The sequence below is a fragment of the Electrona antarctica genome, assembly GCF_951216825.1.
Source record: "Electrona antarctica genome assembly, chromosome: 22".
Taxonomy (NCBI): domain Eukaryota; kingdom Metazoa; phylum Chordata; class Actinopteri; order Myctophiformes; family Myctophidae; genus Electrona; species Electrona antarctica.
In genome coordinates, this window is record NC_136805.1 from 37,417,967 (window position 1) to 37,443,353 (window position 25,387).

At 42.4% G+C, this 25,387-nt stretch overlaps 1 protein-coding gene across 4 annotated transcripts in view; it reads left to right on the plus strand.

Annotated features, from left to right (window-relative positions):
* Positions 1–3,930: 3,930 nt before the first annotated feature.
* Positions 3,931–25,387, plus strand: part of LOC306914704 (receptor-type tyrosine-protein phosphatase epsilon-like) — a 113,647-nt gene continuing 92,190 nt past the window's right edge. For all 4 annotated transcript variants that reach the window (XM_079491870.1, XM_079491871.1, XM_079491872.1 and 1 more), the window contains exon 1: positions 3,931–4,194. The gene's annotated coding sequence lies outside the window, so the exon portion shown is untranslated. The remainder of the gene's footprint in view (positions 4,195–25,387) is intronic.

Sequence of the window (25,387 nt, forward strand, 5' to 3'; positions counted from 1 at the left end):
CATGGCCAGGCTCTGGTGTGCCAGGTTTGTGTTTATTAAGAAGTGAGGCGTCGGCCTGGGCCATGGCTCAATGGTCCAGGCACCTTGGCTGGTAATACAGTCTGGCAGTGTGCCGCGGGCTCGACTCCCGATCCCGACGGCCTTTACTGCATGTCTTCCCCCCATCTCTCTCCCCATTTCCTGTTAGCCTACTGTCTGTCCATCCATAAAAAATATAAAATAAAGGCGAAAGCCACAAAAAAACATTTTGAAAAAAAAAAAAGTGAGGTATTTTGTGAAAAATTGAAAATAAAAACAAAATGTAAAAAAAAATCACACCCGTGTGAACTGAGTGGTGCAAGGTCTTATATAGCCTGATCAGCTGTGGTCTGATGTAATGTCAGTGACCATAGTAACCATGCTCATTCTTTTGGGCCCCACGTACAGGTACACACAAACATAGAAACATAGATACAGACAAAGCTGGTTATTGGAGTGGTTTGCACCACTCAAAAAAGAAGTGAGGCATCAGACACAGGCTGACCATGCTGCTGCCATAGCTGAACATCACCCCGCATACAGCTCTGGCAAGGTTGCCTGTGTGAACTATGTTTCCCTCACTGGAGCTAGTGAGAGGAGGACGTAGATAGACAGCGCACAGGGGACACACACAGGGGCTGCACAGAGATAGCCTGCAGAGTTGGTCACGTTGAGAATCGACCTTCTTCTGACAGCAGCAGCATGACCGAACAAGAGTCTCTGGTGGCTCTCTGACAGTCCTCTGCAACACGCACCAAAATATGATCTTCCATTGTTATTATTTGCGGCTCTGATGTTGACATGGCTAAAAAGCGACTGAGAAACTGGGCGCAGTCCTCGTACAATGCCAAGTGCAAACATTATGAAGTGAACAACACAACACAACCAACCACAACACAACCCTGACCAGTGAATCAGATTTAGCAACTAGCTCTAACTGGTATAGCTAAGTGAAGAAATTAATTGATATTAGGGCTAATATGATTTATCGTATTATTATGGGGTATTGTTAGGGCCAGGGTGAGATTCAAAAGTTCGGAAAACGTTTAAAAGCTGCCAGTGCGTGTCTGTGTAACGTGTTTGGAACATATTAAAGTGACTTCATATTCATGATGTCAGTCACTCCATATCTGGGCAAGATTTTGGGGGACATGCGCCCGCACAGACAGACAGACAGACAGACATACAGAACAGTACATACGGTCGAAAGACTCCTTTCATGCCACGCCGCAAAGAAAAAAATATATACAGGACTAAACACATGCTCCAAACCTCTTTGGCAACTTGGCATGCCTCAAGTGCGCGCTGGAAGTGCAAATGGAAGGAATCAAAACATGTCAGTGCATCTAATGCTCATAAGATCGGAGTCATTCTTACCACTCAGTGAGCTGCAAGCGTAGAAGCCGACCGGGCCCATGTAGGTCTCGTACGGATTACTGACACTGTTGTAGAGGGAGATTAGCAGGCTGAGGACCGAGCACAGCATGCACACCACCAAGAGGCCCACGGACAGAACATGAAGGATGAAAGCGGCTCCTCCTATCTGCCCCAGCACTTCAAACACTGTGTGGAAAATGATGATTACTTTTAGAGACGGTTTACCTTCAATTTACCCAAATCCTGAAAGTGTGAGAAGTACTGATTTAGAAGGCATTTTGTAGAATCTGCCTCAGGTCTTATTGCGGTTAAAGTCGGGTCATGATTTACCTGCGAAAGGATCGTCTGGCATCAAAAATGGACACTCGTTTCTAGAAGAACGTCCATCAAAAAGATCCATAACAATTTGTGCGGTGCCAGTTTCATTGTATATCGTTCCTTCACGCGGAGTACAGACCATGGTTGTTTCGGCCCATTCGGTCGACATACAAAATCCCAACAACCCAATAGCACAGGACGTCATGAGCCCACTGCCCAAGAAATGGAGGATCTTCTTAGAGGAAGGCATTTCTTCTTTCTTGTATATTCCAATCACACTAAACAAGTGTTAAGAGTCCTGGTTTGGTTACAATCAGAGCACAAACACACTGCTGAGCCACCAAGACTTCCCTGGAATAGTTGCCTTCAGAGAGAGAGGGACGATATGGGCTGAAGGTATCATAAAACCTTGATTGAGAGTGACCTTTGGTCAGAACCTGGGGTGGTTGCCATAGTGTAGTGTTGACGACATCATATGCGGGAAACAAATATGATTAAGCCTGAGGACTGTCTGTATTAAGCAGGATTCTCTGATAATGCTTTCATTATTTTCAATATACCGTATTGTGCCAAATATAAGATGACTCTAATTATAAGACGACCCCCAGTTTTCAACTCATTAGTGGAAAAAGAACATTGAATGTCAAATAGTCTATTCCCTGATTTATAATACAACTTTATAGGATTTTCTTTTTTTAAAGATATTTTTTATTGGTTTTTTTGAAGGGACAGACAGTAGGCTGACAGGAAACGGGAGAGAGATGGGGGAAGACATGCAGTAAAGGCCGTGTCGGGCTCGGGAGTCGAACCCGCGGCACACTGCGACTGGATTACCAGTCGGGTGCCCAGACGGTTACGCCACCGCCTGGGCACTTTATAGGATTTTTAGGATTTTCCAAGCTCCGAGTCAAATCCGGTGACCTCGGGCCGGTCGCCACCAGGTATTGCCTAAACCTAATCTTATTCCTAAACGTACGTTAACCTCAGTAAAACGCTGCCTAAACCAAACCTTATTCCTAAACAACGCTGCCTAAACCAAACCTTATTCCTAAACGTAAGTTAACCTCAGTAAAACGCTGCCTAAACCAAACCTTATTACTAAACGTAACCTCAGTAAAACGCTGCCTAAACCTAACCTTATTCCTAAACGTACGTTAACCTCAGTAAAATGCTGCCTAAACCTAACCTTATTACTAAACGTAACCTCAGTAAAACGCTGCCTAAACCTAACCTTATTCCTAAACGTAAGTTAACCTCAGTAAAATGCTGCCTAAACCTAACCTTATTACTAAACGTAACCTCAGTAAAACTATGCCTAAACCTATTCTTATTCCTAACCTTGCCTAAACCAAACCTTATTCCTAAACCTCAGTAAAACTATGCCTAAACCTATTCTTATTCCTAACCTTGCCTAAACCAAACCTTATTCCTAAATGTAACCTCAGTAAAACTATGCCTAAACCTATTCTTATTCCTAACCTTTATGCCTAAACCAAACTTTATTCCTAAATGTAACCTCAGTGAAACTAGGCCTAAACCTAACCTTATCCTTATTCCTAAACGTAACCGAAACAAAACTATGCCTAAACGTTTTAGGCATAGGCCTATTCCTAAACCAACAAACTATTGAAAATGTATGAAGATTATTGTTATTGGTATTTTTTATTATTATACAATTATGTCATTCTTTTTTTTTTACTGTGATTATCTCAGTAATTACCAATTGGGACAGGCCTAGTTCTCAGGCTCAGTGTTGTGTACACTACAGTCAAGTCATCTCCCATGCAGTGCAGTGCACTTTAAAGGAAGTAGTCTAGGTTCACACTCACAGCCTTGGATCCAAAGTCCAGGATGTAAAAGAAGGAATCATAAAACATAACATGCTGCTCATTAATCATTAACATCTTCTACCCAAGGATGTTTTACTAGTACAGGGAGTGATCCATCACCATTGCATACACCCTCAGCCTTTTACTATAACACCATGATAATGATGATGAAATGGAGTCAACAATGTAAATACTGTCAATGTGTGTTGCGTGATTAAATCAGGGAAAGAGGACTCCTTCCCTTTCCTCTCTCTCTGAAAAGTATTACAGCAACTTGCTGCTGCCCCCCGTGGGGTGTCATTATTATGTGCACGTGTTGTAATAAACAGTGGCGCCAGGCGGCTCCCTTTCTACACCAGAGAAAAGAGAGAGAGAGAGAGGCAGAGAGAGAAAGAGGGAGGGGGAGAGAGACTGAGAAACAAACGCAGAGAGGGAGCGAGAGAGAGATAGCTCGACTAAAGCAGAGAGAAAGATAGAGCGACATAGAGAAACAAGAGAGAGAGAGAGGTTCTACTCTCACTGACAGCGCAACGGTCCTAAACAGCTCGTTCGTCGGAGCCGTACGGGTGACAGACTACAGACAAGACGGAGACTGTAGCATCGCATCGTTACTGTACTAGTGTGGATGGAATGTTTCCACCGTCACGCCAAGGTGAGTGAGACGTTTTTACATGTTGTTGTTGTGTTCTATATATATTCTGACACCTTTATTTATCCCCCGGCGAGCAGCCAGCAATGCATGCAGACGTCAATTTATGTATGATGCGTTTGTTTGTTTGTTTCTGGATCTGGAATCTTTCAGCCAATTAACGCAGAATGCGCACCGGGTGCGTTTATTATTTCTACCTGTCTGACTTGTCACGCAGCAGCTGGTAGCAATAATACTCTGATTTAAGACAGGCTTTGCGTTGTTGACTAGTTCCTATTTGTATTGTATTGTATGTATGTGCAATGATAAAGCGTGCCGCATATCATATGATGCCTCATGGCTCAGTCTCCCTCCCTGTCAACCTCTCAGGACTTTTCTGACTGAGTCATATGGGGTTATATGGAGCCAAAAAGCCGAGTTTCGTTCTCATTTCTTGTTTTGGTTGTTGCTTTTCCCCTTGTGGCACTGTTATTGTTGCCTGTATCATGGGCAAAATGTCAAGGTCTCTGAGTCCTTAACTCTGACAGTGTAGAGAAATGGAACCTTACAGTATCTAGGCTACAGACCTGTAAAAGGGACAATTTAGACCCCGCTAAAAAGAACCTTGCTGCAGTAGAGTCAACATTTTGCGTTCATTTAATGCCATTATTGTTTGCCAAACATGATGTTGGAATGTTCAAAAGCTGTTCTTATCCCCCCCTCCCCGGTTGCACAACAAACTCCCTGTCATTGTTGTGGGCTGCAGCTTTGTTGTGACTTGTCCAGTCCTTCCAAACAGTGTGGCAACATAACGGCTATAATGATATTGTTGTTGAGTTTAACCCCTGGCTCTGAGAGGTAGTTGTAACCCAAATAGACTCGATCCTTGTGTCCATTTGGTTACTTTTGAAACCTGACTGAGTTACAGATGTATAGTTTAAAGGGATTTACTGTGGTTGCCTCTTATGTCTTTTTTAAAAAGGTAGACATTCTTGTGGTTGATTATGGGCAGTTAAAGTAACTAATACATTTACTCAAGTACTTTACTTACATTTTTTGTTTTTACTTTAGTGGAGTATTTCCAATTTTCAATACGTCCTCCACTGCATCTCTGAGGAAAATATTGTACTTTTACTCCACTGCAATGCATTGCATCACTTGTGGATCTGCTACTTTCCAAATATTTTTAGACATTTTGAAAACTTGAAATGGACTATATCTTATCTACTATACATGTCTCTGTACGTCTGTACGTACGTCTGTACGTCTGTAATCCACATAACTCGAGAACCATTCTCCCCACCGATTTCAAATTCGACACACGCGTTCCACCCCACCACAGTGCCCGGTGTCGAGTCGGTCGGACCCACGGTTGTCCAGAACTGCCCCGGACAGAGCCCTTGCCCAGTGTCCATATACTGTATGGAGCTGGCCTGTTCTGACATCATTCTGACGTCGGCATAGACTCCATATTTGGACATGCCTGACAAATATCTCCATATATGGGCATAAAAGGGAAACAGACATATCTGGGTGGGGCATGCATTTCCAACTTGCATCGTTCCAAGTAGGCCAGTGCCCAACGGGCACCGCTGTAGAGGCTCCAACGCCGCGGGCACCGCTCTAGTTCTTCATAATGAGTAATTTTACCGTTGATACTTTAAGAATATTTAGATGCCAATGAAGTATTTCTACATTGGTTGTGATACTTTTACTCGAGTAAAACATCTGGGCTACTTTTCTTCCAGCACTGATTATGGACATTGCCAGTTCGACAGCTTAGCTGTGCTTTGTTCGTTGCTTTAGGCTGCTCTGCTTTTGTATGTGATTATAAGAAATTAATTTAACGCAATTTCTTAGAAGATTAATTTGTTAAAAAACTGCCATTGATAAAAGCCCTGTTCTATTGTGTTGACAGTAAATGGGACATTGGCTGCCTGCTTCAAGTTCTGCCCTTGTGAATTAACTTAATTTTACGCTTAATTATGAGTCGATTATTACGAAGCGGAAAACGTACCCTCCCAAAACAACAGTGTCAAGTCGGTGTCACGTTTTCCTATTTGTCGTGATTTGTCTTAATTGATTCTTAAGTGGGCGTGACAGATTTTGGGGACCATATGTTGCGCAGCGCTGTTATTTTTGGCTGATGCTGTAAGTAGAAAATGTACACACTATTCACTAACAGAACAAACTGCCTGTGAGTATAGGAAAGGAAAGGATAATTAACCCATTTTGACCTGGGAACGATTCTACAAATGTCTTCTAAATCCTGACAGTTTTCTGAAAAAAAAAACATGTTTCTATATCAGTCGTTCTCAAACATTTTCATGTCAAAGACCCCCAAGATTATCTGTAATTGGCCGCCGACCCCCATCTGAAAATATGTTGTTCCAGGGACCTCCCAGTCCCAGAAGCAAAGATTTGAGTTAAAAACGTTGGCTCTGAAAGAATATATATTCAAAGATTTGCACTACATTTTCACTATTTTTCAAAAATAGCAGACCTACAAGCTCGTAGCGCGGCACTCTGTGCCGCGATATAAGCTTGTAGATCTGCTATATTCAATAGCTAAGTATTACATAATGCTTAAAACACCAAAAGGGGACCCCGCCCAGAATGGGTTAACACGTCCGTCTGTGTAGCTATTTTCCCCCAGAATTCCTTGAAGGATTTGAGGTGTTATCAGCGTTTAATTGGGCTCCTTCCACATATCTGCAATCCCCAACCATCCCAGGCATCGTTCAATCTGTTGGCCTGCAGTGAGGCAAGACTTCAGTATTATGGGGGAAAAACAAGGAGAAAGGACCTGGAATCTGACATGACAAACACTATAGCCGTGGGCTATAGAGAAATCTCCCATCCATGCTTGTTTCTTGGCAGCGGTTGGATGTGTGGCAACAGTCAGTTCTTCCTGTTTCTGCAGAGGACTTGTTGCCTCAGAAATGCCTTGAACCGTGATATTTTATGGAGGGACAGACAGTAGGCTGACAGGAAATGGGGAGAGAGATGGGGGGAATACATGGAGTAAAGGCCGTCGGGATCGGGAGTCGAACCCGCGGCACACTGCCAGACTGGATTACCAGCCAAGGTGCCTGGACCACTGAGCCATGGCCCAGGCCTGAATGAACCGTGATTCTCAATGTGATCCAAAATGGACCCATACAGGTCTGTAACTCAAATGGAAGCAAATGGACCCTCTAGTCTTATAAGGTCTCTATCTCTGAGAGTATACACATTGAACCAAATGGACCACCACAGGTCCAATTTGGTTTACAGGGTATACAGTAGTTTAGTTCAGTGATTCTCAACCGTTTTTTAATTTCAAGGACAACAGTTTGATTGATATGCACTAGCAGCACTACTAGACTAGACCATGGACCCCCACACTTGATACAATGTCTCATCTCTGGGACCCCAATCTGCGTTGCAAAAATGCTTACCGTATTTAACTTTTGAGAGTGTAACAGTGGAACAAAAAATGGACTCGTAAGGGTCCATTTGGTTCCATTTGGTACACTGTCAGAGTTACAGTCCCGTAAGGGTTCATTTTGGACCACTGGTGGTCCCCGCGATTCTGACATTGAGAACCACCTCTCTAAATCGGACCTCTTTTTGAGATCCTTTTGCTTGCTTTGCTTGCCAGGTGCATGGCTATGGATACACAGTAGTGCTGAAAGTACACAGACTGTATCGTGATTATAATGATGTTTAGTTTAGCAAGGCCAAGGTGTGAGAATGAGGAATGTTTGCTGTTTAAATAACACATCTTACCCACTCTATATTTAGTTTTATAATAAGATGTACAAATCACACAGCAGCAGCAGCCTAGCTGTTTTCTGAGTCGCATCTCATTGCCACTGCTGCATGCCTACTACACGTTGTTGTGCCAAGCTGACTGTGGTGCTTTCCATTTTTGGTTGTCAGCCATAGTAGCTGACTGAGATCACAAAATGGCAGATTTATGTGCTTGTTTAAAAAACACACACACACAAAAAAAGACCTTGCTTTGTGTCGTTGTTTGCATGTGGGAGTTGTGTACAACACGAGCAGATGTGGTGATTGTTGTCAGGAGAACAATGTCATTTACTGGGTAGAAGGAAACTAAGCAGTCGTTCCCAAACAGTGGGTCGGGACCATCGTTTTGTTTTTGGTTTGTTTTGGGTCACGCATAGCTTTGTTTTGGGTCACGCATATCAACGCGTTGTGTGCTTTTAGATCTGCTCTTTTCACGCAAATGTCTCTTTTGGGTCTCGAGCTATGAGATATCTTTTACTTTACTGGAGTATTTCCAGTTTTCTATTCTACATCCACATCCACAGGGCGGCTGTGGCTCAGGAGGTAGAGCAGGTCGTCCAATGATCCATGGGTCGGCGGTTCGAATCCCGGCTCCTCCTGTCTACATATCGAAGTGTCCTTGGGCAAGACACTGAACCCCAAATTGCTCCCGATGTGCTGGTTGGTACCTTGCATGGCTTCCGCCGCAATCGGTGTATGAATGTGTGTGTGGATGGGTGAATGTAATGCACAATCTATGTAAAGCGCCTTGGATAAAGGCGCTATATAAATGCACCATTTACATCTCAGAAGCAATTATTGTACTTTTACTCCACTACAGTTATTCGACAACTTTAGTTACTTAGCAGATTTTTATTTAATATTACAAAACATAATCACTTCAGCCCTATATATGCTTCGGCTATTTGAATATAGCCAATCGACAAGCTCAGTATGTGTCGGCTATTGTTTGTTATTGCTTGGAGATCGGCTATTTTCCAACAGATTTTACTTTTCTTTTACTTCAGTAAAATGTGAGTGAGTTATCTTGCGTAAAACAAGCCAGAACGCCTCCTCCCTTCCCCGGCAGCCACTACAGCTCCCCGCCACACATCACCTCTAAAAAAAGAAAGATTCACACTCATTCATTTTGTACTATCGAGGCAGGCAGGGACCCCATGCTGGGCTGTGCCACATTCTAGCCTACTTTGATACTTATTCCTTCTTTGTGGAATGTGCAGAGAGGGATCTGTTATAGACATGATAGCAGCATGGCAATTAGTGCTTGATAAATATCTGTTGATCGGTAATGAATCCAGCTAGTGCTGCAACTTTTTTTTATCTATAACCTTTTCGATTCATTAATAATCGATACTGTACATAGTGTTAGTGTTGCTCAATAGGGTCTCTGCAAAATAGCGACAAATTACAACCTCACAATCTATTTGATTTTTTTAATTAATTAACATTTTTTATAGTTCCTTAAATCGATTAGTTCGATTAACTCCAACCACGGGTTGAGTCCCATGCATGTCAGACCTTGGTTTTGTTAGAAGAGCTCAACAAACAAGCAGTCATTTGTATCTTCTACCTGTGGTGTGTTGCCTTAGTGAAACGTTGCTCAAGCACATGATGCTATGTTGCAACTGCAGGCTTGTTTGTGCTTGCGGCTTATTCCATAGCAGCCACGGCAGAATGCCTAGCCTAGGGACTCTGTCATCATCAATCATTTCGGGAAAACATTGCAAGAAATATGCAGAATATTTGACATGTTTCTTCTTTAAACCCTTTTATTAAAGCTGGATACGTTGATGAGAACACTTTATTAATGCAATAGGGCAGTCACCAAATTTTTTTTACTTATTTTCTATCAATTACTTACCCCTTTTTGTCACATTCCTGAGTGAATAATTTGACTCAAAGTGTCTCCTACTGAGCAGCCACCCGGTCATCGAATTATTGGCTTGTGAATGTGAAAGAAAGCACAGAAATCTCCATGAATTCAAGGCTTCAGGGGGTGTGTAATTGACATAGAAAATGCGTAATATTTTGGGCGAACTACTCTTTGAATCACAGGGATGTTCTAGGGAGTTTATTGCTTGGCGCGGCTGTTGCAGTTCAAGTGATTTCATTCAAAGAGAAAAGAAAAACAAGGACAAACCTAAAGACGCCAACAGAAGACCTTGTATGTTCTTTCAATTCATTCATAATTTGAATCCGTCTCTGCTTGAGTATGTGTGAGGTCTGCTGGACTTTTGATTTAAAAGTAGCCTATACTGTGATTGGATTGCTGTGATGTAATGCGGATTATGGATGTATCGTGTACTTAGGATTGTTTATAGGATGTTGTGTACTGTTTTGTCTGTTTTTGTCTGCCTTTTATTTTTCAACTTTTATTGATCCTGTATTTAAGGTTTGTTTGTCTTGTTTTCTGTTGTCCTTTTTCTTTGGGGTGAAAATTCAATGTATTTATTCTTGTACGTTATACTTGTGGGGGTGAAGAGAAGCTGTTAATGCCACCATTTATAATTTTTCTACTCTAAAAAAAAAACAATAAACAAAGTTATTAAAAAAAAAAGAAGACCTTGTATGTACATTGCTGCTTCCTGCTTGGGAGACTGGTGTCGTCGTCGTCGTATAGGACCAGGAAAGCCCCTTCTTCAGCTCTCGTTCACAGAGAGGTGGGAGCTCTGGGGTGAAGGGGAAGAAGGCGTGTCGCCACCATCAGAAGAAGAAAAGCCCCGAGGCTATGGGAGCTATTAAACACATGGCCACCGTGGGGACACGGCTTGCACAGCTGTGCAAACTGTTACCTGCTTGCCCCCTTGTTCCACTGACTCCCCGGTGTCCCTCCCTGCCTGCAAGGCAGCGCAGCGCACGCCCAGCGGCTCGGCACCAATCTGGTCCATGCTGTATACCACAGCCTGTGTGTCTTCACACAGACCTCATATCAGTTTTAATGCTGCTGCTGCTGCTGCAGTGCTGGGGAAGCCAAGAGCAGTGAGTGATGAGTTTCTCTCTGGAGCTGAAAACAAACTTAAGTAGGACAGTACTGTACTAGGGCTGCAACTATCCATTGTTTTCTCAGGGATTCTTCTATCTATTGATTACTTTTTCCAGAATAACTGGCAGGTGTGGGTTTTATATATATATTTATATAAAAAAAATTATCCCACGATTTTGTAACCCATTTTTCAACCTGTGCCAAATGCCTAAACTGTAATCCTGGGCGCTACTCTCCCTCTGCCAAGCTGGGGAGAGCTCCGAACTGAGCTTCCTTCAATGCATGAGGAGTGAGCAGTGGAGGTGTTCCGATCGGCCGATATACACTCCAAATGAAGCAATTTACTCGATCTGGAGAAACTGGAAAAATGAATCGACGTGAAAAAACTAATCGTTAGTTAAATCGATTAGTCTAACTAAATACTTACGCTCTATTTTGTACATTGTTGTCCAACAGTCTCGTGCAAAAAGAGCGAGATTGCTCTTTTACAAGTAGCTCATAAAGTATTATCGCTATTTCTAAAAAGGTTTGGCCGTGAATAGTGAACCCCTAAAAAAAGAATAGAGGCTGCACACTGGTGAGGCTGAAAAAGCTCTGCTGTATTTTGATGGCGTCGTCAACGTTTTGATCCATTCAGATCTTCATCAGGACAGATCTACAAGCTCACAACACGTCACGTTGTGACAAAATATTATCAAAGTCTTCGGTGACACCCCTGGACTTGCACCCTAGGGTGCCACAGACACCCTGCTATACAGTTCTGTAGTACGACAATCCATATACAAGGTGTGATTTAAACCTTGTGTGTGTTCACTACTACTAGGCAGCTGTCAGCTCTAGTAGTTGTCAGGTCCTTTTCGTTCAGTGTGGAAACAACTGGGCCGGAGATCAAGGCCGTCCTTTTAGTCAGTGGCATCAGACAGAGGTAACCCTAGTTACCATCTGTTGTCCCAACGAGCCGTTAGATGTTGTTGGCCCTGTGAGGTATTACGGTATGGCCGGAGCACATGAGACACAGACGGCACAAAGAGCATATCTGTTGAAGAAAGATCAAAATAGCATTAATCCTATTATTCTAAAGTTAGTCGTGGTTCCCTTCTTCCTGCACTGGTCATGATCCTTTCTCTACCTGACTCTGACTGACTGTGGTTTAGGCTTTTGTTTTTTTAGTACGAGAACATCTTTCTTGAGGACACGGTGATATTGGATACCGCCCCCCCCCCCCCCCCCCCCCCCCCCCCCCCCCTCTTGTTTCCCCCTCACTGTATATGTCTCTTTTCCCTTTTTACCTCTATGATGAATTCCTGTTCTGTTCTTTGACTATATAGAAGTGTCTATTTGTAAGTCTCTAAATGTTTTGATGAATTGAACATGGTGGACCCTCTTGTAAACAAGTGTAATGCTTAATTGGGTCGTCCACTCACAGTTAACAGTCTTTGTATTGAGTTTGTGCTTGAAATGTACTGTAATTCTGCAAACTGTTAATAAATATTTCAATCAATCAAAAGGATACATGATGTGCTCTCCCTGTACTCTGGGCTCAGTAATAAAATAATTCAATCGTGTAATCACTGCTGTATAGAGCGAGGCCATGCTCACATTACTAGATTGCGTTGCAGAAACATCTTATCTCCATTTTTTTTTATTAAATGTCTTTTTCATAAATTAATGCCCTATACTTCATACTTAAATTGTCACACGGAAATGGCAAAAAATAGCAGCTCTACGAGCTCAAAACGTCACATCACGTTTTCAGCTTGTAGATCTGCCATTTTTTGCTATTTCTGAATTTGAATTCTGAAAAGTAACACTTTTGGACATAATATGAGGTTTCCGCTCGACAGCAACAATACTATGCTGGTCCCGTATGAGCCTGAGAGTGCAGCCTTAGATCTAGACAGGACTCTCTTAGAGCTAAAACTTGCCTCATCACCTCACCTGGGCCTGGGAGGGGGGAGGGGGGGGGGATCTGATCTGGCTTTCATGTGGCCCATGCACCTAGGCTCTGGAACGGCCTGTATCCGAGGATCTAAGGCTGGCAAAGTCGGTGTCATCTTTTAAATCACTTCTGAAAACCTACTTTTTAGGACTTTTAAAAGTTTTCATTTGACTCTTTCTGTGGCCATTTCCTTGTATGGGCAGAAATGTTCATGTTTGTCTTCATTTGTTTAAATGTATGTTGACCTCGTGAACCCTATAGTGTAGAACACGGCTGTATTTTATCTTGCTGTTATAGGCCACTTTATTGTAACCCTCGACGACGGTTCATTCATGATCTGTGACCCTGTTACTCGATACTGTTGGTTGCTTTAAAGCTCGTAAACTAAACTAGGGATCAGTCCTTGTTATACACTCTTCATAACTTAGCTCTGGTGTGATGTAAACGAGCGAGGCCTATGCTGCGGTTAAGACGAGAGCCCTTTTTGCTTTGCATCCAGCGTATAGGCAGTCAGCCAATGATGTCATTCCGGCAACAGCTGCCCAGAATATGGGTGTATGTATGTCTCCCCTCGGGCGACACATAGCTCCCTCTATTGTATTTCTGTCACTCATTACACGAGCGGCGACGCTCCGCAAAGTACACACCAGGTCGCTCTCAGAAGACAGGCTCTGAGAGCTCGACACAATGACCTCCATAGTTGCCTTACGAGTCTCGAAGGAGATAATAGGGAGGGGAAAAAATACTTTCAAGTTATACGAGGTTATTATTTGGTGTGTTTAAATTTGATTGAGACACTAAAAAACACCCAGTAATGTCGCAACGAACGGCTCGTATCCATGTCCAACCATTACGTTATTTTTATTACGTAATGATTGGACAGCCGCTCCGCATAACGTCGTATCTGTCGGGTGAAAACCTCACTCCAAAACTGTTACTTTTCAGGATTCAAATAAAAAAAAATGGCAAAAGTAGCAGATCGACAAGCTCATTTCAAGCTTGTAGATCTGCTACTTTTGATACTTTTGTGTGATGCTGTATCAAGTATATTCATTTACTAAAACAATTGTGGAGATGAATAAAGAAGAAGAATAAAAATAATATATGGAGATAAGAGGTTTCTGCCCAACAGCAACACTATTTCACGCAATGTGTTGATGTGTTTTCACACATGTGTCACATTATTGGATTGAGACGCGAGTTTCTTTTTTTTCTTTTTTTTTAGGCCAAATAAGAACGTGCCGGCCCAATTCAGTGACCTGCTCCCTCCCGGGACTAAAAGCAGGGTGGAGCTTTTTTAAAGAGATTAAGTGCTCTAGAATCGAATGCACTCCATGGCCTGGTTCACGTGGAAGTGAAACTAAGTAAACAACTTTGGGATCCGACTGTTATCCTCGCTTCAGTTCACTTCTTTTATCTGAATGAATAGAATACCTTGAAAAGTAAACGCTAAGGCCTATATCTTGTGTGTGACTACAATGGGCTGCCTACATGGCAATAGCATAGTTCTTAAACCACTTGAAGGGTGAATGTGGTTAATGACAGCCCCGTTACCGAGTTGGAGGAGCAACAAAGTCGGCTATTTGTCTGCTCCCTTGAAGTCTGTGCATGGGCTGTTTAATGGTAAACAAATCTGGGATGCGCTCATCATATATGCGCATGCTAAAACGTCTCGCCCACACATTTCCTGGATAGCAGGGATCTTTATGATAATAAGTACGCCTCTGTACTGGAAGGTGGAGATGATGCAAACAATGGCAAAAACCCACGCATTAATACCAACACACTGTTTCTGAGGTAATTTAAGGCAATCGCTTCTTGAATTTAATTAGTTTCATAGCAAGCGTTGACCTTGGGTTGTTTGTACTCACTTCCAGCCACTATAAAAATGAGCTGGCAAATTGATTCCTGCCTGCTGCTGCAGTTTGGCCTGTGATCAGGGTCTGTCACGTCATGGTGGTGATGTAGACCTGCATATTGTAAAAGTCATTATCTCTCCCCTTGCTTCCGCAGGCCGGTCAAGCCAAGGCCACGTAAAGAAGGAAAGGACCCCGTACATCACTTTCTTGGTCCGGCGATTTCCAGCTGGCACATTTGTTGTGCTGGCAGGAAAACCCGGAGGCCGAATGTTCAATGGAATGCATTGAAGTCGATGAGAGCCGGGTGGACACGCGTATACTATGAATGAATAAACACTGTCTTTGAATGATTGCGAGCTTTGCAGAATAATCAATTCGGGAAGATAAGACGTATCACACCTTGTTCCCTGCCGTCTTGTTTTTTGACATGCACACTATATAACCTTTTTCAGCTATCCAAAGAGCACAGAGAGCAAGTTATTCTGACTGTGACAGCTAGCTGTCATCACGTCAATTGTGTGTTTTGTGTCGGGTTGCATTGCAGAGGCTCCAGTTTGGTGACGACTAAAGCTAGCATGCCAGATTCTGTGAGTGAAACAAGCGACCAGGTCTATGAAAACAAGCCCAACAGAAGCAACCAGTTTCACCACTTGAGCCCTATATTACATCTGCTATTTTCAAAAGGAATCATGAAAGCATGCCCAAATGAGCAACTATTCACTTCAGAAATACGCCCAAACTAAAGCAACGGGCAACTATGAATATTAAGCTATGTTACAGGAAAACTAGCCCAAAGTCGCTTATAATAAGCAGAACTGGCAACACTGCAAACTGCGCTGCAGGCTGCAAAGTGCGCTGCAGGCTGCAAACTGCGCTGCAGGCTCCTTTTTGCAATTTGCATGGGGAAAAATAATGTTTCGTTGGGCGACTGGTTTTGTGCTGATTAAAACATGCTAGTCTGTTGCAATTTGAAGTAGTCTTTGACTAGTCTGAACGAGTTTGCTTGGTGTGGAGTCACCTTAATTCCTTTTGGTGTTAGCATTATGTTATGCTTTAGCTATTGAAAAATAGCAGATCTACAAGCTCATAGCGCGCCACCGAGTGGCGCGCTACGAGCTTGTAGATCTGCTATTTTTGAAAAATCGAAGAACAACTGACATAGAAACATAGCTTTTTCAGAAAACTGTCAGGATGTAGAAGACATTTTTAGAGTCTGATCTCAGGTCAAAATGGGTTAATTCTCGCCATGACAGACATCCCATACTGCCCGGTCAGAAACGTACTCTGTACTCTTTTGATCCCTCAATAAAATGATGTGTGCCGCGTGTGCACATCGAAAAATCTATTAATCCATTAAGACCTGAAACCAATTCTACAAATGTCTTCTACATCCTGACAGTTTTCTGAAAAAGCTATGTTTCTATGTCAGTTGTTCTTCGATTTTTCAAAAATAGCAGATCTAAACAGTTTTCTGAAAAACCTATGTTGCTATATACAGTATCAGTGGTGGTGCTACAAGGACCCCCAAAACGATATGTAGGCTATTAAGGCCGCAGACCCCATCTCAAAATATTTTGTTCCAGGGACCTCCAGAAGCAAAGATCTGCACAAATTGACACAATGTTTCAAGAATAGCCGATCTGCAAGCTCATATGAGCTTGTATGATCTGCAATTTTTTTTTAAGCTCAAATCTAAATCCCGATCCCCGATTTTAATGGGTTAAGGGATCAGAAACAAAGTTTGATATGTCTTTTATTTTCTTGAACTGATTATCAGACAAAAGGTTGCAAACGTTAAACGTATTGCTTATTCCAAAGCTGGTGCAAGCTAGCTCTCCTTGACTTCAATGCATTCCACTGAACTTCCGGCTCCACTGGGTGCACGCCCGCCATGGCAGAGAATTCCGTGTCCCATCCTCCTTTTTACATGGCCTCGAGGTCCATAAACCATAGAGCAAAGGAGGAGTCCCATTAAGGGTTACTCTCTCTGTCTGTCGTGTGATGTACTTTATGGGCTGCAGCATGATCTAACTCTGTGCTGTGTGTCTGTCCATCGTCGACATGCGCGTCTTGCTATGCGGTGTATGGATCCTATAGGATGATTTGTCTATTGCTCAGTGATCATCAGCTTCTGCGAGATACATTCAGTCTTTATCCCATTTTGGGCGGGAACCCCTTTTGGTGTTTTAAACATTATGTTATAATTTAGCTATTGGAAAAATAGCAGATCTACAAGCTCGTAGCGCGCCACCGAGTGGCGCGCTACGAGCTTGTAGGTCTGCTATTTCTTTAAAATGAATATATTCTTTCAGTTTCAGTTTTTAACTCAAATCTTTGCTTCTGGGAGGGTCCCTGGCTGGAACAACATATTTTCAGATGGGGGGTCGGCGGCCAATTACATAACATTTTTGGGGTCCTTGACATTTAGAAGATTTTTTTTTAATTTTGAGGTCGGGCCTGAATGGGTTATGAATGTTCTTATATGAACACTTATCTCATATTGCGCTGACATCTTCCATTAAAGTCTTCATTAAGTCTATTCTATTGAGTGCTTGGCTCAATGCCAGCCCCCCCCCCCCCCCCCCCTCCTCCCCGGTCCGTCTCATAACCTATACGGAAATGAGCTTGATTTATTCTTTTGTCTCATGTTGAATGCCTTTAAAGAAATCGATCTACAAGCTCACACTGCATTGCAAGCTTTAATACAGGTTGAATACTTTTGGCAGGCAACACCGTCATACGACAATATACGACGGCATATAAAGTAGCTTGTAGATCGTCTTATTTTCCAAAAGATTTGTATACATTTTGAAAACATTCTGCAAATGATTAATCTGACCTCAAACCTGACCTCAAAATTTAAAAAAAATCTTCTAAATCCTCCAGTTTTCTGAAATCAATATTTTCACGATTTTTCTAAAATAGCAGACCTACAAGCTCGTAGCGCGCCACTCGGTGGCGCGCTACGAGCTTGTAGATCTGCTATTTTTCAACAGCTAAAGCATAACATAATGTTTAAAACACCAAGTACATTTTGATACCAATAGCCTATACTTTTGTGCTTTTACTCAAGTAAAAAGTGAATTGCGGACTTTTACTTGTAACACAGTATTTCTATATTGCAGTATTGATACTTTTACTTACTTAAAATAATAATAATTATAATAAAACATTTGAGTACATTTTCCACCACTGCTAATTGCTAAAGCTGTGTGTGTGTGTGTGTGTGTGTGTGTGTGTGTGTGTGTGTGTGTGTGTGTGTGTGTGTGTGTGTGTGTGTGTGTGTGTGTGTGTGTGTGTGTGTGTGTGTGTGTGTGTGTGTGTGTGTGTGTGTGTGTGTGTGTGTGTGTGTGTGAGATACATAACAAGGAGAAAGGTTTGTTTGTCACTGTAGAGGCTGTTGTGCGGGGCTACAGTGAGCGATGAATGATTAATGCATGCCTTACTAAAAGCGGCCCATTTCCTATTCATTCATTCAGAGCAGCTAAACGGAGCCGTGTGTACGATCACTCCAGCTTGTTCAATGATATCTCCGTTGTGTGTGTGTGGGTGTGTGTGTGTGTGTGTGTGTGTGTTCAGCGCGCGATAGCGTGGTATGAATATCCGCGACTAACATGCCCACTGTAAAAATGCAAAACAATACTGTAATTCATCCATATTGTTTTTGTAATCATCAGAGGCACCGAGCCATTTGAAACCACATTAAAACAGTACAATATTGTAGCGGTATAATTTAACCCATTTTGGGCGGGAACCCCTTTTGGTGTTTTAAGCATTATGTTATACTTTAGCTATTGAAAATTTTGAGGCACATTTGAGGCACATTTTCACGATTTTGAAAAATCGTGAAAATGTGCCTCAAATCTTTGAATATATATATTCTTTCAGTTTCAGTTTTTAACTCATATCTTTGCTTCTGGGGAGGGTCCCTGGCTGGAACAACATATTTTCAGATGGGGGTCGGCGGCCAATTACATATAATTTTTGGGGTCCTTGACATGAAATATTGAGAACCACTGATACAGAAACATGAGGTTTTTCAGAAAATAAATACATTTTAAAAAGACATTTTTAAAAATTTCGACGTCAGGCCTAAATGGGTTAAATTACTTTTCGGTTTATTCCCACGATGAAGACCAGCTATCTGCAGAGTGGAAAACAAATTGAAATGAATTGATTCATTAAATCTGAACAGCCTTTGGGGGAAACGACGGAGCTGCAGATCTATAACCAATTTACCGTGACCCCGCCCCCTCTTTGAAAGCGCTCTACCGCCGAGGCTCCGAGGCTCGTTCCTGTTGGTTCATCCGCCTCCCGTCGGTGTGATCAAAAGGCCCGTTGACGACGGTGACAATGGAACACATTGTACTCCTGTCTGTCGCCTTAACCCATTTAGACCTGACGACGATTCTACAAATGTCTTCTAAATCATGACAGTTTTCTGAAAAACCCATGTTTCTATGTCAAGACCCCCAGAATTATCTGTATGTGGCTGTGGACCCCCATCTGAAAATATGTAGTTCCAGGGATTCCCTCCAGAAGCAAAGATTTGAGTTAAAAACGTTCGCTCTGAAAGAATATTCAAAGATTTGCACTACATTTTCACGACTTTTCAAAAATAGCAGACCTACAAGCTCGTAGCGCGGCACTCGATGCCGTGCTATGAGCTTGTAGATCTGCTATTTTTCAATAGCTAAAGTATAACATAATGCTTAAAACACAAACGGGTTCCCGCCCAAAATGGGTTAAAGCTGATAGGGGGGCGCAGTCGCGTCACAGACGAAGGTCTTCTTCAAGTCGAGCGCTGTACAATTTTTCTTCACTGTTTAGGACGGTTCTCAAACATTTTCATGTCAAGGACACCCAAAATTGATAAGTAATTGCCCGCAGACCCCATCTTGAAAGATCTTGTGCTAGGGAGGGACCCCCATAAAAAAAGATTATTTTTGAATAACCAAAGTGAAAAATAGGGTTAGAGGAGTAGTTCGCTCAAATTATTGATATGATAATGGAGAATTTTTATTTTTTATTTTTTGCTGCATTCCTAAGCCAATAATTTGATGTCCGGATCAATGATCACCAAATTGATCAATAGTCATCAAATGATTGGCTTAGAAATGCAACAAAAACTAAACAATCTACATGATTTCAAGGCTTCACAAGGTGTGCGTATTTGATAGAAAATACGTCTTTAAAAAAAAAAATCACACCCGTGTGAACTGAGTGGTGCAACTCCCCCCCTTACACCCCCCCCTCCCCCTCTCTCTCTCTCTCTCGCTCTCATTAGCAGGCAACAGTACAGCACTATTTCTCTCTCTCTGTTTTTGGCACGACAGCTCCCCTACTGGTACTCATGAGTCACACATGAGTCACACACAAACATAGGTTAACACGAGTCACATAGGTGTCACACGGACACGGACATTGCTGTTCCTTGGAGTGGTTGCACCACTCAAAAACAAGTGGTTCTACTGAATTGGATGCTATATATATAACAATTAAGCTGGGTACCCCGGACACCACTTTGAGAACCAGCGGTGTAGAGAGGCAGCCACCGACATTGTCCAAGTGGGAAGCGCTAGGGATACATACCGCGGCAGTGTTCGCCCACGGCCAACGGAAGAGCAGCAGTCAGACATGCCCTGCATCCTGATGGGCCTCAGGCGAGCGCCACTGAAGTGCTTAACCCATTTCGAGCGGGAACCCCCTTTTGGTGTTTTTAAGCATTCTGTTCTACTTTAGCTATTGGAAAAATAGCAGATCTACAAGCTCGTAGCGCGGCACTCGGTGCCGCGCTACGAGCTTGTAGATCTGCTATTTTTGAAAAATCGTGAAAATGTGGCGCAAATCTTTGAATATAATGCTTTCACAGCGAACGTTTTTAACTCATATCTTTGCTTGTGGAGGGTCCCTGGAACAAGATATTTTCAGGTGGGGGTCCACAGCCAAATACAGACAATTCTGAGGGTCCTTGACGTGAAAAAGGTCGAGCACCACTGACATAGAAAGAGGTTTTTCCAGAAAACTGTCAGGTTTTAGAAGACATTTTGTAGAATCGTCCTCGGGTCTAAACGGGAACCCCTTTTGGTGTTAGCATTATGTTATGCTTTAGCTATTGAAAAATAGCAGATCTACAAGCTCATAGCGCGCCACCGAGTGGCGCGCTACGAGCTTGTAGGTCTGCTATTTTTGAAAAATCGAAGAACGACTGACACAGAAACATAGCTTTTTCAGAAAACTGTCAGGTTTTAGAAGACATTTTGTAGAATCGTCCTCGGGTCTAAACGGGAACCCCTTTTGGTGTTAGCATTATGTTATGCTTTAGCTATTGAAAAATAGCAGATCTACAAGCTCATAGCGCGCCACCGAGTGGCGCGCTACGAGCTTGTAGGTCTGCTATTTTTGAAAAATCGAAGAACGACCGACACAGAAACATAGCTTTTTCAGAAAACTGTCAGGATGTAGAAGGCATTTTTAGAATCTGATCTCAGGTCAGAATGGGTTAATGCACGGCTAGAGCGAGAGGATGCTAATCAGAGCGAGGGAGGCCTAGCTGTCCCTCTCTGGGTAATATATTATGAATGGCCCGGAGGTTGAGGGCCGTGCTGATCTGTGCATCTCCAGAAGAGCCCCTGAAGTACTGGAAAACCTTTAGAAGAAAGCTGAAGAAAACCGCCTACTTAGATGTCTCATGCCATCGGATTTCTGTCACAAACAGCGCTCTGGGACTGTGATTTCCGTCCGTTCACTTTGTGTGATGCACAGCTCTTCCTGTGGGAGGGGAAATGAAGGGAATACAGGCACACATTGTATATACGCAACTTACCTCGTTTCACAAATTCCCTTCTAAATCCATTTTGAATGTTAGCTGCCGGTCCCGTCATGATTCAAAGCTCATTTTGGCCGTGTCAACAGACTTAGAGAATTACTATGTTTGCTGGCCGAGTAATGCAAGAGACCGAATGGCCCCCCTATACTACCTCAGAATCTCCCATTAATCACTTAAGCCCCGTTTCTGTGTATACTGTGTGCACAATGGCATTGCACATCGGATATTGCCAATATACAACACACTGTGAGCTTGTAGATAGGCCATTTTGCTCTCTTTGATGCCATTTTTAAGTGGTTAATCTGTGTTGCACATTATAATTAAACGTTGAATCACACACGCCAGGAGTTTTCACATTCTGTCAGTGTTTGCCCTCGGATGACATCTGCTACCCTCTGTCAAAAGCAGCATGTATAGTCATTTCCATCAACAAAGGCATGGCATTTAAAATTGTAATTTAGGATAAGGTGTTGCCGTGCCTGTACTCTACAAACGGTTAGCAGTACAAGGCCAAATGGAGCCTCTTTTGCTGTGGCAGAACCTGCGTGCGTCATATCTTGTGAAAACATTTGTCATCCTGACCTTCAACTCTTGAGAAGTGACTCTGTAGAGGCTTGGGAACGTTGTCACCTCCACGCACAGCATAACATTGTATACGTGTATGACAGTTGAACTGAGTAGGCATGTGTGCTGCACATAGAATAATAAAAGGATAGAGACTGAACTGGAGCGATAGCGATAGAGATGTTTAGTCTCTGTGACACATCTGCATGACGAACGAGTTTCGGCCATGGGCCTTCGTCAGCGTTGAAAATGTTGTAAACAAGGCAAAGTGTCACATTTATACTGTCCGACAGTGCGACATCCTCCCCTGTCCGGCTTGCAGCTTACCTTTCCCTGTTAAAAATGAAACAATAAAGTGCCTTAAAGGACTCCGTGAGTGCTGGTATTCTCCTTCTTCGAAAAGTGTTTCCTGACTGTGCACCCGGTAAAATGTTCCAAGAGAATGTGACAGTGGAGTTGTGCGTGCTTCCCTCTTTTCAACACATCTGCATGACACATCTGCATTCAAAGATGTTCCTAGAAGCTTTGTCATTGGTCGAAAAAAAAAACCCGGTCGCAATGACTAACCAATCAGGAAGCAGACAGATTCCTGAGCAGATTGCGGCCCCTAGATGTGTCACAGAGACTACATTTTTTTGGAGTGTTCTACCCATTGCTGGCTGTCTGAATAAAATAAAAACATCATTAAAATTGACACATTATTGCTTATAGCAGCTAGTTATAGCAGCTTGTAGACCCGCTATTTCTGCTATTTTTGAAGAAACATTTCAAATAATTGCGATTAGGCGATTATGTAATAATTGTGACAGGACTACACTTAAAAGTTATCTACAGTTTCACAGTCTGAAACCACCGCCAACGCTTCTTGCTTTTGGCGGGTGATTATGTGAAATTCGCTGCCATTCACGTTGAATGATGGGACCTTCGGTTCTCATCATTAGTCTGCCTTCATGCCAGCAGCGATGTGATCATGGCGTACTGCTGATATATTTGTACAGCTGTTTGTTCTAGAGTCAGACTAGAGTGCAGCCAAAGGTTCGATTATAGTATTGGGTTCTTGGAGCTGATAATGAATCCCTACTTGACATATAACTTCACTGTTGGTGGGGAATTCTTAGAAAGTTATTATGTTAATACTTTTCAAGTTTTCATTGGTTAAATATTTATAAGGCAAAGAAAGGTAATGTCCACTCCACACACAGTATAATGCCTTGCTCTCCCGTGCTTTATCAACAAACATACTAAACGTAGACTAAATCTACAGTTGATTTAGTCGACTAAAATGCATTTTGGCGGGCCTTGATGCCGTCATATAATGACTGATTTTACACTTGCTGAAAATAGCCGATCTACAAGCTCACAACGCGTCGCAGCGTGACGCGTTGTGAGCTTGTAGATCGGCTATTTTCAGCATGCAACCAATTGTAAAATGACTTATACTGGATCTCTTGTCCACTAGTCTAGTCTAGTTTTTATTTGTTTTCGTCGATTAAATCAACACTGTATGAAACAGGGCTTTGATTTAGATGTAACGTTTCTGCCCGACACAGTGACGATATTCACAAGCCTTGTTTTGGCATTGGCAATAACATCACATACTGTATAATACTAAAGCCTTGGAAAAAAAAGCATAATAAATGAATGACATACTACCAGAATCAAAGGATTTATACCCAGAGGAAGGAGCTGGGTGGGTTGAAAACACCCACCTGCTGAACACGGACGGCGCAAAAAGCACAGATTGTCTTTTACCCTTGAGCCTCATGCAGGCCTCCACGTTCCTGAGAAAATAATGATTGCGATGTGTTAAGAGAGAGCAAGGGACCTCCCTCTATATATGGTCTCTGTCGGGTGGAAACCTCATATGTTCAAAAACGCTTACTTTTCAGGATTCACATTCAGAAATGGCGAAAGTAGTTTTATTTATATTGTTATTTTTATTTATTTATCCGAGTTGATGTTGTCAAGTGGTGTTGTGTACAATACAGAGTAATGAGAGCTGTGTAGTTTACCTTTCTGGGGTTGGGGTGGGGGGGAAGGTTGTTTTTGCTGTTTTTTGTCTTCTTTTTTTTTAGTTTGTCTTGTCTTGAAAAAGAATCTTGATTCTGTAATTCATTGTTTTAAATGATGTCTGTATAATCTATAATCTTAAAAAGAAAGTATAGCAGATCGACATACTACCATGGTAGCAGATCTGCTACTTTTTGTGTTTGTGTGACACTAATACAGTGGTTCCCAAAGTTTTTCATGTCAAGGACCCCCAAATTGACACTAATTACTAATTAGCCAGCGGACCCCCATTTGAAAAGACATGCCAGGGTACCCCCATAAGAGAAGGTTTTTACGGCTCTAGCAGTGATTCTCAACCCGTTTAATTTCAAGGACCCCCAGTTTGACATTTATATCTGGCATTTATATCTCTGGGACCCCCGGATTATATTGTAAAATCAATGTTAATTTAACTTCCATTTGTACACTCTCAGAGTTACAGACCCATAAGGGTCCATTTGGTTCCAAACTATCGTTTAGCTGCATGCATGCATGGTACACATAGAAAATAAAAACAGGATGGCAGTTCAAGGTGTCAGTGTAGCACTAGCAATGGGGTTTCATAACAGCCTCATATCGGCATTTAAAGCCTGGATAGACACAGGCACGAAGGAGAATTTATACCTGATAATTATTCATCCTCACAAATGTTCATGATAAAATACCACATTTCTTCCGACTCAGTCTGTGTCTCCTACTGTAGGAGGGCTGTGGGCAGTTCAGAAACCCGTCCACCAGTGACATCATCGTTAGGCAGATTTTCTTTTAATGTATTTATTATCGTGAGAACGATTGCTTCCATTTTCACATTGCAACTTTTCAGGAATAGAAAGCCTGCATTTTGTATTTAATTAGCTTGGATTCGTGAGTAGGTTGAAAAGTGGTGAAGTGGTCCTTTAACACTGAATATTTCACAGTGTATAGATTTGGGGTTCCGCTATAGTTTTGTTCAGTGATTGTCAACCTTTTTTATTTTTTTTCAAGAACCCAGAATTTTGACATGGATGCAGACCCCCATTCGATACTGTTTTCTACACAGTAAAATCATTGTTAATTTAACTCTGACACCAAAATGGACCCGTGAGCTATATAGACCCGTCGTAAGGGGTCCATTTGGACACTTCTCCAGGTGGTCCCTGGACCGTATGTTGAGAACCACTAGTGTTTTAGCTAACAAGGGGCAGGGATTGTCAACTGTG